Consider the following 10,000-nt stretch of genomic DNA (forward strand, 5'->3'; position numbering starts at 1 on the left):
CTCCGTCTCCCTCTCTCTGTCTCTCACTCCCCCAGTGTTTCTCTCTCTCTCTCTCTCTCTCTCTCCCCCGTGTTTCTCTCTCTCTCTCTCTCCCCCCAGTGTTTCTCTCTCTCTCTCTCTCTCTCTATCCCCCCAGTGTTTCTCTCTCTCTCTCCCCCCAGTGTTTCTCTCTCTCTCGCTCTCTCTCTCTCTCTCCCCATTGTTTCTCTCTCTCTCTCTCTCTCTCTCTGTCTCTCCCCCCAGTGTTTATCTCTCTCTCTCCCCCTGCCTCTCCCCCAAGTGTTTCTCTCTCTCTCTCCCCTGCCTCTCCCCCCAGTGTTTCTCTCTCTCTCTCCCCCTCTCTCTCCCCCCAGTGTTTCTCCCTCTCTCTCTCTCTCTATCTCCCCCCAGTGTTTCTCTCTCTCTCTCTCAGCCCCCCCAGTGTTTCTCTCTCTCTCTCTCTCCCCCCAGTGTTTCTCTCTCTCTCTCCCCCCAGTGTTTCTCTCTCTCTCGCTCTCTCTCTCTCTCTCCCCAGTGTTTCTCTCTCTCTCTCTCTGTCTCTCCCCCCAGTGTTTCTCTCTCTCTCTCTCTCACTCCCCCCAGTGTTTCTCTCTCTCGCTCCCCCTGCCTCTCCCCCAAGTGTTTCTCTCTCTCTCTCCCCCCAGTGTTTCTCTCTCTCTCCCCCCAGTGTTTCTCTCTCTCCACCCAGTGTTTCTCTCTCTCTCCCCCAGTGTTTCTCTCTCTCCCTCCCCCAGTGTTTCTCTCTCTATCTCTCCCCCCAGTGTTTCTCTCTCTCTCCCCCAAGAGTTTCTCTCTCTCTCTCTCGCCCAAGTGTTTCTCTCTCTCTCTCTCTCTCTCCCCAGAGTTTCTCTCTCTCTCTCCCCCCAGTGTTTCTCTCTCTCTCTCTCTCCCCCATGTGATTTTCTCTCTCTCTCCCCCCAGTGTTTCTCTCTCTCTCTCTCTCTCCCCCCTGAGTTCCTCTCTCTCTCTCCCCCCAGTGTTTCTCTCTCTCTCCCTCTCCCCCCAGTGTTTCTCTCTCTCTCCCCAGTGTTTCTCCGTCTCCCTCTCTCTGTCTCTCACCCCCACAGTGTTTCTCTCTCTCTCTCTTTCTCTCTCTCTCTCTCCCCCGTGTTTCTCTCTCTCTCTCTCTCTCTCCCCCCAGTGTTTCTCTCTCTCTCTCTCTCCCCCCCAGTGTTTCTCTCTCTCTCTCTCTCTGTCTCTCCCCCCAGTGTTTATCTCTCTCTCTCCCCCTGCCTCTCCCCCAAGTGTTTCTCTCTCTCTCTCCCCTGCCTCTCCCCCCAGTGTTTCTCTCTCTCTCTCCCCCTCTCTCTCCCCCCAGTGTTTCTCCCTCTCTCTCCCCCTCTCTCTCCACCCAGTGTTTCTCTCTCTCTCTCTCTCCCTCTCTCTCGCCCCAGTGTTTCACTTTCTCTCCCCCTCTCTCTCCCCCCAGTGTCTCTCTCTCTCTCTCTCTCTCTTTCACCCCAGTGTTTCTCACTCTCTCTCTCTCCCCCAGTGTTCCTCTCTCTCTCTCCCCCAGAGTTTCTCTCTCTCTCTCTCTCTCTCTCTCCCCCCAGTGTTTCTCTCTCTCTCTCTCTCTCTCTCTCTCTCCCCCCAGTATTTCTCTCTCTCTCTCTCTCCAGTGTTTCTCTCTCTCTCTCTCTTCCCCCAGTGTTTCTCTCTCTCTCTCTTTCTCCCCCCAGTGTTTCTCTCTCTCTCCCCCCAGTGTTTCTCACTCTCCACCCAGTGTTTCTCACTCTCCACCCAGTGTTTCTCTCTCTCTCCCCCCAGTGTTTCTCTCTCTCTCCCCCCAGTGTTTCTCACTCTCCACCCAGTGTTTCTCTCTCTCTCCCCCCAGTGTTTCTCCCTCTCTCTCCCCCTCTCTCTCCCCCCAGTGTTTCTCTCTCTCTCTCTCTCTCTCCCTCTCTCTCCCCCCAGTGTTTCTCTCTCTCGCCCCCTCTCTATCCCCCCAGTATTTCTCTCTCTCTCTCTCCCCCCAGTGTTTTTCTCTCTCTCTCTCTCTCCCCCCAGTGTTTCTCTCTCTCTCGCTCTCTCTCTCTCTCCCCATTGTTTCTCTCTCTCTCTCTCTCTGTCTCTCCCCCCAGTGTTTATCTCTCTCTCTCCCCTGCCTCTCCCCCCAGTGTTTCTCTCTCTCTCTCCCCCTCTCTCTCCCCCCAGTGTTTCTCTCTCTCTCTTTCTCTCCCTCTCTCTCCCCCCAGTGTTTCTCTCTCTCGCCCCCTCTCTATCCCCCCAGTATTTCTCTCTCTCTCTCTCTCTCTCTCCCCCCAGTGTTTCTCTCTCTCTCTCTCTCTCTCTCCCCCCAGTGTTTCTCTCTCTCTCGCTCTCTCTCTCTCTCCCCATTGTTTCTCTCTCTCTCTCTCTCTCTGTCTCTCCCCCCAGTGTTTCTCTCTCTCTCTTCCCTGCCTCTCCCCCCAGTGTTTCTCTCTCTCTCTCCCCCGCTCTCTCCCCCCAGTGTTTCTCTCTCTCTCTCTCTCTCTCTCTCTTTCCCCCCAGTGTTTCTCACTCTCTCTCTCTCCCCCCAGTATTCCTCTCTCTCTCGCCCCAAGTGTTTCTCTCTCTCTCTCTCTCTCCCCCCAGTGTTTCTCTCTCTCTCTCTCTCTCTCTCTCCCCCCAGGATTTCTCTCTCTCTCTCTCTCTCCAGTGTTTCTCTCTCTCTCTCTCTCCCCCCAGTGTTTCTCTCTCTCTCTCTTTCTCCCCCCAGTGTTTCTCTCTCTCTCTCTTTCTTTCTCTCTCTCTCCCCAGTGTTTCTCTCTCTCTCCCCCCAGTGTTTCTCTCTCTCCACTCAGTGTTTCTCTCTCTCCCCCCAGTGTTTCTCCCTCTCTCCCCCCAGTGTTTCTCTCTCTCTCCCCCAGTGTTTCACTCTCTCTCATCCCCCAGTGTTTCTCTCTCTCTCTCCCCCCAGTGTTTCTCTCTCTCCCCCCAGTTTTTCTCTCTCTCTCTCCCCCCAGTGTTTTTCCCTCTCTCTCCCCCCAGTGTTTCTCTCTCTCTCTCCCCCCAGTGTTTCTCTCTCTCTCTACCCCCAGTGTTTCTCTCTCTCTCCCCCCAGTGTTTCTCTCTCTCTCCCCCCAGTGTTTCTCTCTCTCTCTCCCCCCAGTGTTTCTCTCTCTCTCTCCCCCCAGTGTTTCTCTCTCTCTCTCCCCCCAGTGTTTCTCTCTCTCTCGCTCTCTCTCTCTCTCTCTCCAGTGTTTCTCTCTCTCTCTGTCTGTCTCTCCCCCCAGTGTTTCTCTCTCTCTCTCTCACTCCCCCCAGTGTTTCTCTCTCTCTCTCCCCCTGCCTCTCCCCCAAGTGTTTCTCTCTCTCTCTCCCCCTGCCTCTCCCCCCAGTGTTTCTCCCTCTCTCTCCCCCTCTCTCTCCCCCCCAGTGTTTCTCTCTCTCTCTCTCTCCCTCTCTCTCCCCCCAGTGTTTCTCTCTCTCGCCCCCTCTCTCTCCCCCCAGTATTTCTCTCTCTCTCTCTCTCCCCCCAGTGTTTCTCACTCGCTCTCTCCCCACAGTGTTTCTCTCTCTCTCTCCCCCAGTGTTTCTCTCTCTCTCTCTCTCTCTCTCTCTCTACCCCCAGTGTTTCTCTCTCTCTCTCTCTCCCCCCAATATTTCTCTCTCTCTCTCTCTCCAGTGTTTCTCTCTCTCTCTCCCCCCAGTGTTTCTCTCTCTCTCTCTTTCTCCCCCCAGTGTTTCTCTCTCTCTCTCTTTCTCTCTCTATCTCGCCCCAGTGTTTCTCTCTCTCCCCCCAGTGTTTCTCTCTCTCCCCCCAGTGTTTCTCTCTCTCCCCCCAGTGTTTCTCTCTCTCTCCCCCCAGTGTTTCTCTCTCTCTCCCCCCAGTGTTTCTCTCTCTCTCTCCCCCAGTGATTCTCTCTCTCTCTGCCCCCAGTGTTTCTCTCTCTCCCCCCAGTGTTTCTCTCTCTCTCTCCCCCCAGTGTTTCTCTCTCTATCTCTCCCGCCAGTGTTTCTCTCTCTCTCTCCCCCCAGTGTTTCTCTCTCTCTCCCTCAGTGTTTCTCTCTCTCTCTCCCCCCAGTGTTTCTCTCTCTCTCCCCCCAGTGTTTCTCTCTCTCTCCCCCCAGTGTTTCTCTCTCTCTCCCCCAGTGTTTCTCTCTCTCTCCCCCAGTGTTTCTCTCTCTCCCTCCCCCCAGTGTTTCTCTCTCTCTCTCTCCCCCCAGTGTTTCTCTCTCTCTCTCTCTCTCCCCCCAGTGTTTCTCTCTCTCTCCCCCCAGAGTTTCTCTCTCTCTCTCGCCCAAGTGTTTCTCTCTCTCTCTCTCCCCAGAGTTTCTCTCTCTCTCTCCCCCCAGTGTTTCTCTCTCTCTCTCTCTCTCCCCCCAGTGTTTCTCTCTCTCTCTCCCCCCAGTGTTTCTCTCTCTCTCACCCCAGTGTTTCTCTCTCTCTCCCCCCAGTGTTTCTCTCTCTCTCCCCCCAGTGTTTCTCTCTCTCTCTCCCCCCAGTGTTTCTCTCTCTCTCCCCCCAGTGTTTCTCTCTCTCTCTCTCCCCCCAGTGTTTCTCTCTCTCTCTCTCCCCCCAGTATTTCTCTCTCTCTCTCCCCCAGTGTTTCTCTCTCTCTCTCCCTCAGTGTTTCTCTCTCTCTCTCCCCCCAGTGTTTCTCTCTCTCTCCCCCCAGTGTTTCTCTCTCTCCCTCCCCCCAGTGTTTCTCTCTCTCTCTCTCCCCCCTGTGTTCCTCTCTCTCTCTCCCCCCAGTGTTTCTCTCTCTCTCCCTCTCCCCCCAGTGTTTCACTCTCTCTCCCCAGTGTTTCTCCGTCTCCCTCTCTCTGTCTCTCACTCCCCCAGTGTTTCTCTCTCTCTCTCTCTCTCTCCCCCGTGTTTCTCTCTCTCTCTCTCTCTCCCCCCAGTGTTTCTCTCTCTCTCTCTCTCCCCCCCAGTGTTTCTCTCTCTCTCTCTCTCTCTCCCCCCATTGTTTCTCTCTCTCTCTCTCTCTCTCTCTGTCTCTCCCCCCAGTGTTTCTCTCTCTCTCTCTCTCTCTCTCCCCCCAGTGTCTCTCTCTCTCTCTCTCTCTCTCCCCCCAGTGTTGCTCTCTCTCTCGCTCTCTCTCTCTCTCTCCCCATTGTTTCTCTCTCTCTCTCTCTCTCTCTGTCTCTCCCCCCAGTGTTTCTCTCTCTCTCTCTCTCTCTCTCTCTCTGTCTCTCCCCCCAGTGTTTCTCTCTCCATCTCTCTCTCTCCCCCCAGTGTTTCTCTCTCTCTCCCCCCCAGTGATTCTCTCTCTCTCCCCCAGTGTTTCTCTCTCTCTCCCCCAGTGTTTCTCTCTCTCACTCCCCCCAGTGTTTCTCTGTCTCTCTCTCCCCCCAGTGTTTCTCTCTCTCTCTCCACCCTCAGTGTTTCTCTCTCTCTCCCACCAGTGTTTCTCTCTCTCTCCCCCCAGTTTTTCTCTCTGTCTCTCCCCCCAGTGTATCTCTCTCTCTCTCCCCCCAGTGTTTCTCACTCTCTCGCTCTCTCTCTCTCTCCCCCAGTGTTTCTCTCTCTCTCCCCCTCTCTCTCCCCCCAGTGTTTCTCTCTCTCTCTCTCTCTCTCCCCCCAGTGTTTCTCTCTCTCTCCCTCTCCCCCCAGAGTTTCTCTCTCTCCCCCCAGTGTTTCTCTCTCTCTCTCTCTCTCTCTCTCTCCCCAGTGATTCTCTCTCTCTCTCCCCCCCCCCTCCCCAGTGTTTCTCTCTCTCTCTCCCCCCAGTGTTTCTCTCTCTCTCTCCTCCAGTGTCTCTCTCTCGCTCTCCCCCCAGTATTTCTCTCTCTCTCCCCCCAGTGTTTATCTCTCTCTCTCCCCCCAGTGTTTCTCTCTCTCGCTCCCCCCAGTGTTTCTCTCTCTCTCTCCCCACACTCTTTCTCTCTCTCCTCTTCTCTCTCCCCCCACTGTTTCTCTCTCTCTCTCTCTCTCCCCCAGTGTTTCTCTCTCCCACCAGTGTTTCTCTCTCTCTCTCCCCCAGTGTTTCTCTCTCTCTCTCCCCCCAGTGTTTCTCTCTCTCTCTCCCCCTGCCTCTCCCCCCAGTGTTTCTCTCTCTCTCCCCCCAGTGTTTCTCTCTCTCTCTCCCCCAGTGTTCCTCTCTCTCTCACCCACCCAGTATCTCTCTCTCTCTCCCCCATTGTTTCTCTCTCTCTCTCCCCCCAGTGTTTCTCTCTCTCTCCCCCCCCCAGTGTTTCTCTCTCTCTCTCCCCCCAGTGTTTCTCTCTCTCTCTCTCCCCCCAGTGTTTCGTTCTCTGTCTCCCCCAGTTTTTCTCTCTCTCTCTCCGCCCAGTGTTTCTCTCTCTCTCTCCGCCCATTGTTTCTCTCTCTCTCCCCCCAGTGTTTCTCTCTCTCTCTTCCCTGAGTCTCTCTCTCTCTCTCTCTCCCCCCAGTGTTTCTCTCTCTCTCTCCCTCTCTCTACCCCCAGTGTTTCTCTCTCTCTGTGTCTCACTCTCTCCCCCCAGTGTTTCTCTCTCTCCCCCCAGTGTTTCTCTCTCTCTCTCCCCCTGCCTCTCCCCCCAGTGTTTCTCTCTCTCCCCCCAGTGTTTCACTCTCTCTCTCCCCCTGCCTCTCCCCCCAGTGTTTCTCTCTCTCCCCCCAGTGTTTCTCTCTCTCTCTCCCCCTCTCTCTCCCCCCACTGTTTCTCTCTCTCCCCCTCTATCTCCCCCTAGTGTTTCTCTCTCTCTCTCTCTCTCTCCCCTGTGTTTCTCTCTCTCTCTCTCTCTCTCCCCCCCCCAGTGTTTCTCTCTCTCTCTCTCTCCCCCCAGTGTTTCTCTCTCTCTCTCCCCCAGTGTTTATCTCTGCTCCCCCCCAGTATTTATCTCTCTCTCTACCCCCAGTGTTTATCTCTCTCTCTCTCCCCCAGTGTTTCTCTCTCTCCCCCTGTCTCTCCCCCCAGTGTTTCTCTCTCTCTCTCTCCCCCCAGTTTTTCTCTCTCTCTCTCCCCCCCCAGTGTTTCTCTCTCTGTCTCTCTCCCCCCAGTGTTTCTCTCTCTCTCTCCCCCTGCCTCTCCCCCCAGTGTTTCTCTCTCTCCCCCCACTGTTTCTCTCTCTCTCTCCCCCTGCCTCTCCCCCCAGTGTTTCTCTCTCTCCCCCCAGTGTTTCACTCTCTCTCTCCCCCCAGTGTTTCTCTCTCTCTCTCCCATGAGTCTCTCTCTCTCTCCCTCTCTCTCCCCCCAGTGTTTCTCTCTCTCTCTCCCCCTCTCGCGACCCCCAGTGTTTTTCTCTCTCTGTGTCTCACTGTCTCCCCCCAGTGTTTCTATCTCTCTCTCCCCCTGCCTCTGCCCCCAGTGTTTCTCTCTCTCCCCCCAGTGTTTATCTCTCTCTCCCCCTGCCTCTCCCCCCAGTGTTTCTCTCTCACCCCCCAGTGTTTCTCTCTCTCTCTCCCCCTGCCTCACCCCGCATTGTTTCTCTCTCTCTCTCCCCCTGCCTCTCCCCCCAGTGTTTCTCTCTCTCCCCCCATTGTTTCTCTCGCTCTCCCCCTCTCTCTCCCCCCAGTGTTTCTCTCTCTCCCCCTCTCTCTCCCCCCAGTGTTTCCCTCTCTCTCTCTCTCCCCCCAGTGTTTCTCTCTCTCTCCCCCCCCCAGTGTTTCTCTCTCTCTCTCCCCCCAGTGTTTCTCTCTCTCTCTCTCTCCCCAGTGTTTCGTTCTCTGTCTCCCCCAGTTTTTCTCTCTCTCTCTCCGCCCAGTGTTTCTCTCTCTCTCTCCGCCCATTGTTTCTCTCTCTCTCCCCCCAGTGTTTCTCTCTCTCTCTTCCCTGAGTCTCTCTCTCTCTCTCTCCCCCCAGTGTTTCTCTCTCTCTCTCCCTCTCTCTACCCCCAGTGTTTCTCTCTCTCTGTGTCTCACTCTCTCCCCCCAGTGTTTCTCTCTCTCCCCCCAGTGTTTCTCTCTCTCTCTCCCCCTGCCTCTCCCCCCAGTGTTTCTCTCTCCCCCCAGTGTTTCACTCTCTCTCTCCCCCTGCCTCTCCCCCCAGTGTTTCTCTCTCTCCCCCCAGTGTTTCTCTCTATCTCTCCCCCTCTCTCTCCCCCCACTGTTTCTCTCTCTCCCCCTCTATCTCCCCCTAGTGTTTCTATCTCTCTCTCTCTCTCCCCTGTGTTTCTCTCTCTCTCTCTCTCTCTCCCCCCCCAGTGTTTCTCTCTCTCTCTCTCTCCCCCCAGTGTTTCTCTCTCTCTCTCCCCCAGTGTTTCTCTCTGCTCCCCCCCCAGTATTTATCTCTCTCTCTACCCCCAGTGTTTATCTCTCTCTCTCTCCCCCAGTGTTTCTCTCTCTCCCCCTCTCTCTCCCCCCAGTGTTTCTCTCTCTCTCCCCCCAGTGTTTCTCACTCTCCACCCAGTGTTTCTCTCTCTCTCTCCCCAGTGTTTCTCTCTCTCTCCCCCCAGTGTTTCTCACTCTCCACCCAGTGTTTCTCTCACTCTCCACCCAGTGTTTCTCCCTCTCTCTCCCCCTCTCTCTCCCCCCAGTGTTTCTCTCTCTCTCTCTCTCTCCCTCTCTCTCCCCCCAGTGTTTCTCTCTCTCGCCCCCTCTCTATCCCCCCAGTATTTCTCTCTCTCTCTCTCTCTCTCTCTCCCCCCAGTGTTTCTCTCTCTCTCTCTCTCTCTCTCCCCCCAGTGTTTCTCTCTCTCTCGCTCTCTCTCTCTCTCTCCCCATTGTTTCTCTCTCTCTCTCTCTCTGTCTCTCCCCCCAGTGTTTCTCTCTCTCTCTCCCCTGCCTCTCCCCCCAGTGTTTCTCTCTCTCTCTCCCCCTCTCTCTCCCCCCAGTGTTTCTCTCTCTCTCTTTCTCTCCCTCTCTCTCCCCCCAGTGTTTCTCTCTCTCGCCCCCTCTCCATCCCTCCAGTATTTCTCTCTCTCTCTCTCTATCTCCCCCCAGTGTTTCTCTCTCTCTCTCTCAGCCCCCCAGTGTTTCTCTCTCTCTCTCTCTCCCCCCAGTGTTTCTCTCTCTCTCCCCCCAGTGTTTCTCTCTCTCTCGCTCTCTCTCTCTCTCTCCCCAGTGTTTCTCTCTCTCTCTCTCTGTCTTTCCCCCCAGTGTTTCTCTCTCTCTCTCTCTCTCTCACTCCCCCCAGTGTTTCTCTCTCTCGCTCCCCCTGCCTCTCCCCCAAGTGTTTCTCTCTCTCTCTCCCCAGTGTTTCTCTCTCTCTCTCCCTCAGTGTTTCTCTCTCTCTCTCCCCCCAGTGTTTCTCTCTCTCTCCCCCCAGTGTTTCTCTCTCTCCACCCAGTGTTTCTCTCTCTCTCCCCCAGTGTTTCTCTCTCTCCCTCCCCCCAGTGTTTCTCTCTCTATCTCTCCCCCCAGTGTTTCTCTCTCTCTCCCCCAAGAGTTTCTCTCTCTCTCTCTCGCCCAAGTGTTTCTCTCTCTCTCTCTCTCTCCCCAGAGTTTCTCTCTCTCTCTCCCCCCAGTGTTTCTCTCTCTCTCTCTCTCCCCCATGTGATTTTCTCTCTCTCTCCCCCCAGTGTTTCTCTCTCTCTCTCTCCCGCCTGTGTTCCTCTCTCTCTCTCCCCCCAGTGTTTCTCTCTCTCTCCCTCTCCCCCCAGTGTTTCTCTCTCTCTCCCCAGTGTTTCTCCGTCTCCCTCTCTCTGTCTCTCACCCCCACAGTGTTTCTCTCTCTCTCTTTCTCTCTCTCTCTCTCCCCCGTGTTTCTCTCTCTCTCTCTCTCCCCCCAGTGTTTCTCTCTCTCTCTCTCTCCCCCCCAGTGTTTCTCTCTCTCTCTCTCTCTGTCTCTCCCCCCAGTGTTTATCTCTCTCTCTCCCCCTGCCTCTCCCCCAAGTGTTTCTCTCTCTCTCTCCCCTGCCTCTCCCCCCAGTGTTTCTCTCTCTCTCTCCCCCTCTCTCTCCCCCCAGTGTTTATCCCTCTCTCTCCCCCTCTCTCTCCACCCAGTGTTTCTCTCTCTCTCTCTCTCCCTCTCTCTCGCCCCAGTGTTTCACTTTCTCTCCCCCTCTCTCTCCCCCCAGTGTCTCTCTCTCTCTCTCTCTCTCTCTTTCACCCCAGTGTTTCTCATTCTCTCTCTCTCCCCCAGTGTTCCTCTCTCTCTCTCCCCCAGAGTTTCTCTCTCTCTCTCTCTCTCTCTCTCCCCCCAGTGTTTCT

The sequence above is a fragment of the Heptranchias perlo genome, unplaced genomic scaffold (genome assembly GCF_035084215.1).
Source record: "Heptranchias perlo isolate sHepPer1 unplaced genomic scaffold, sHepPer1.hap1 HAP1_SCAFFOLD_379, whole genome shotgun sequence".
Lineage (NCBI taxonomy): Eukaryota > Metazoa > Chordata > Chondrichthyes > Hexanchiformes > Hexanchidae > Heptranchias > Heptranchias perlo.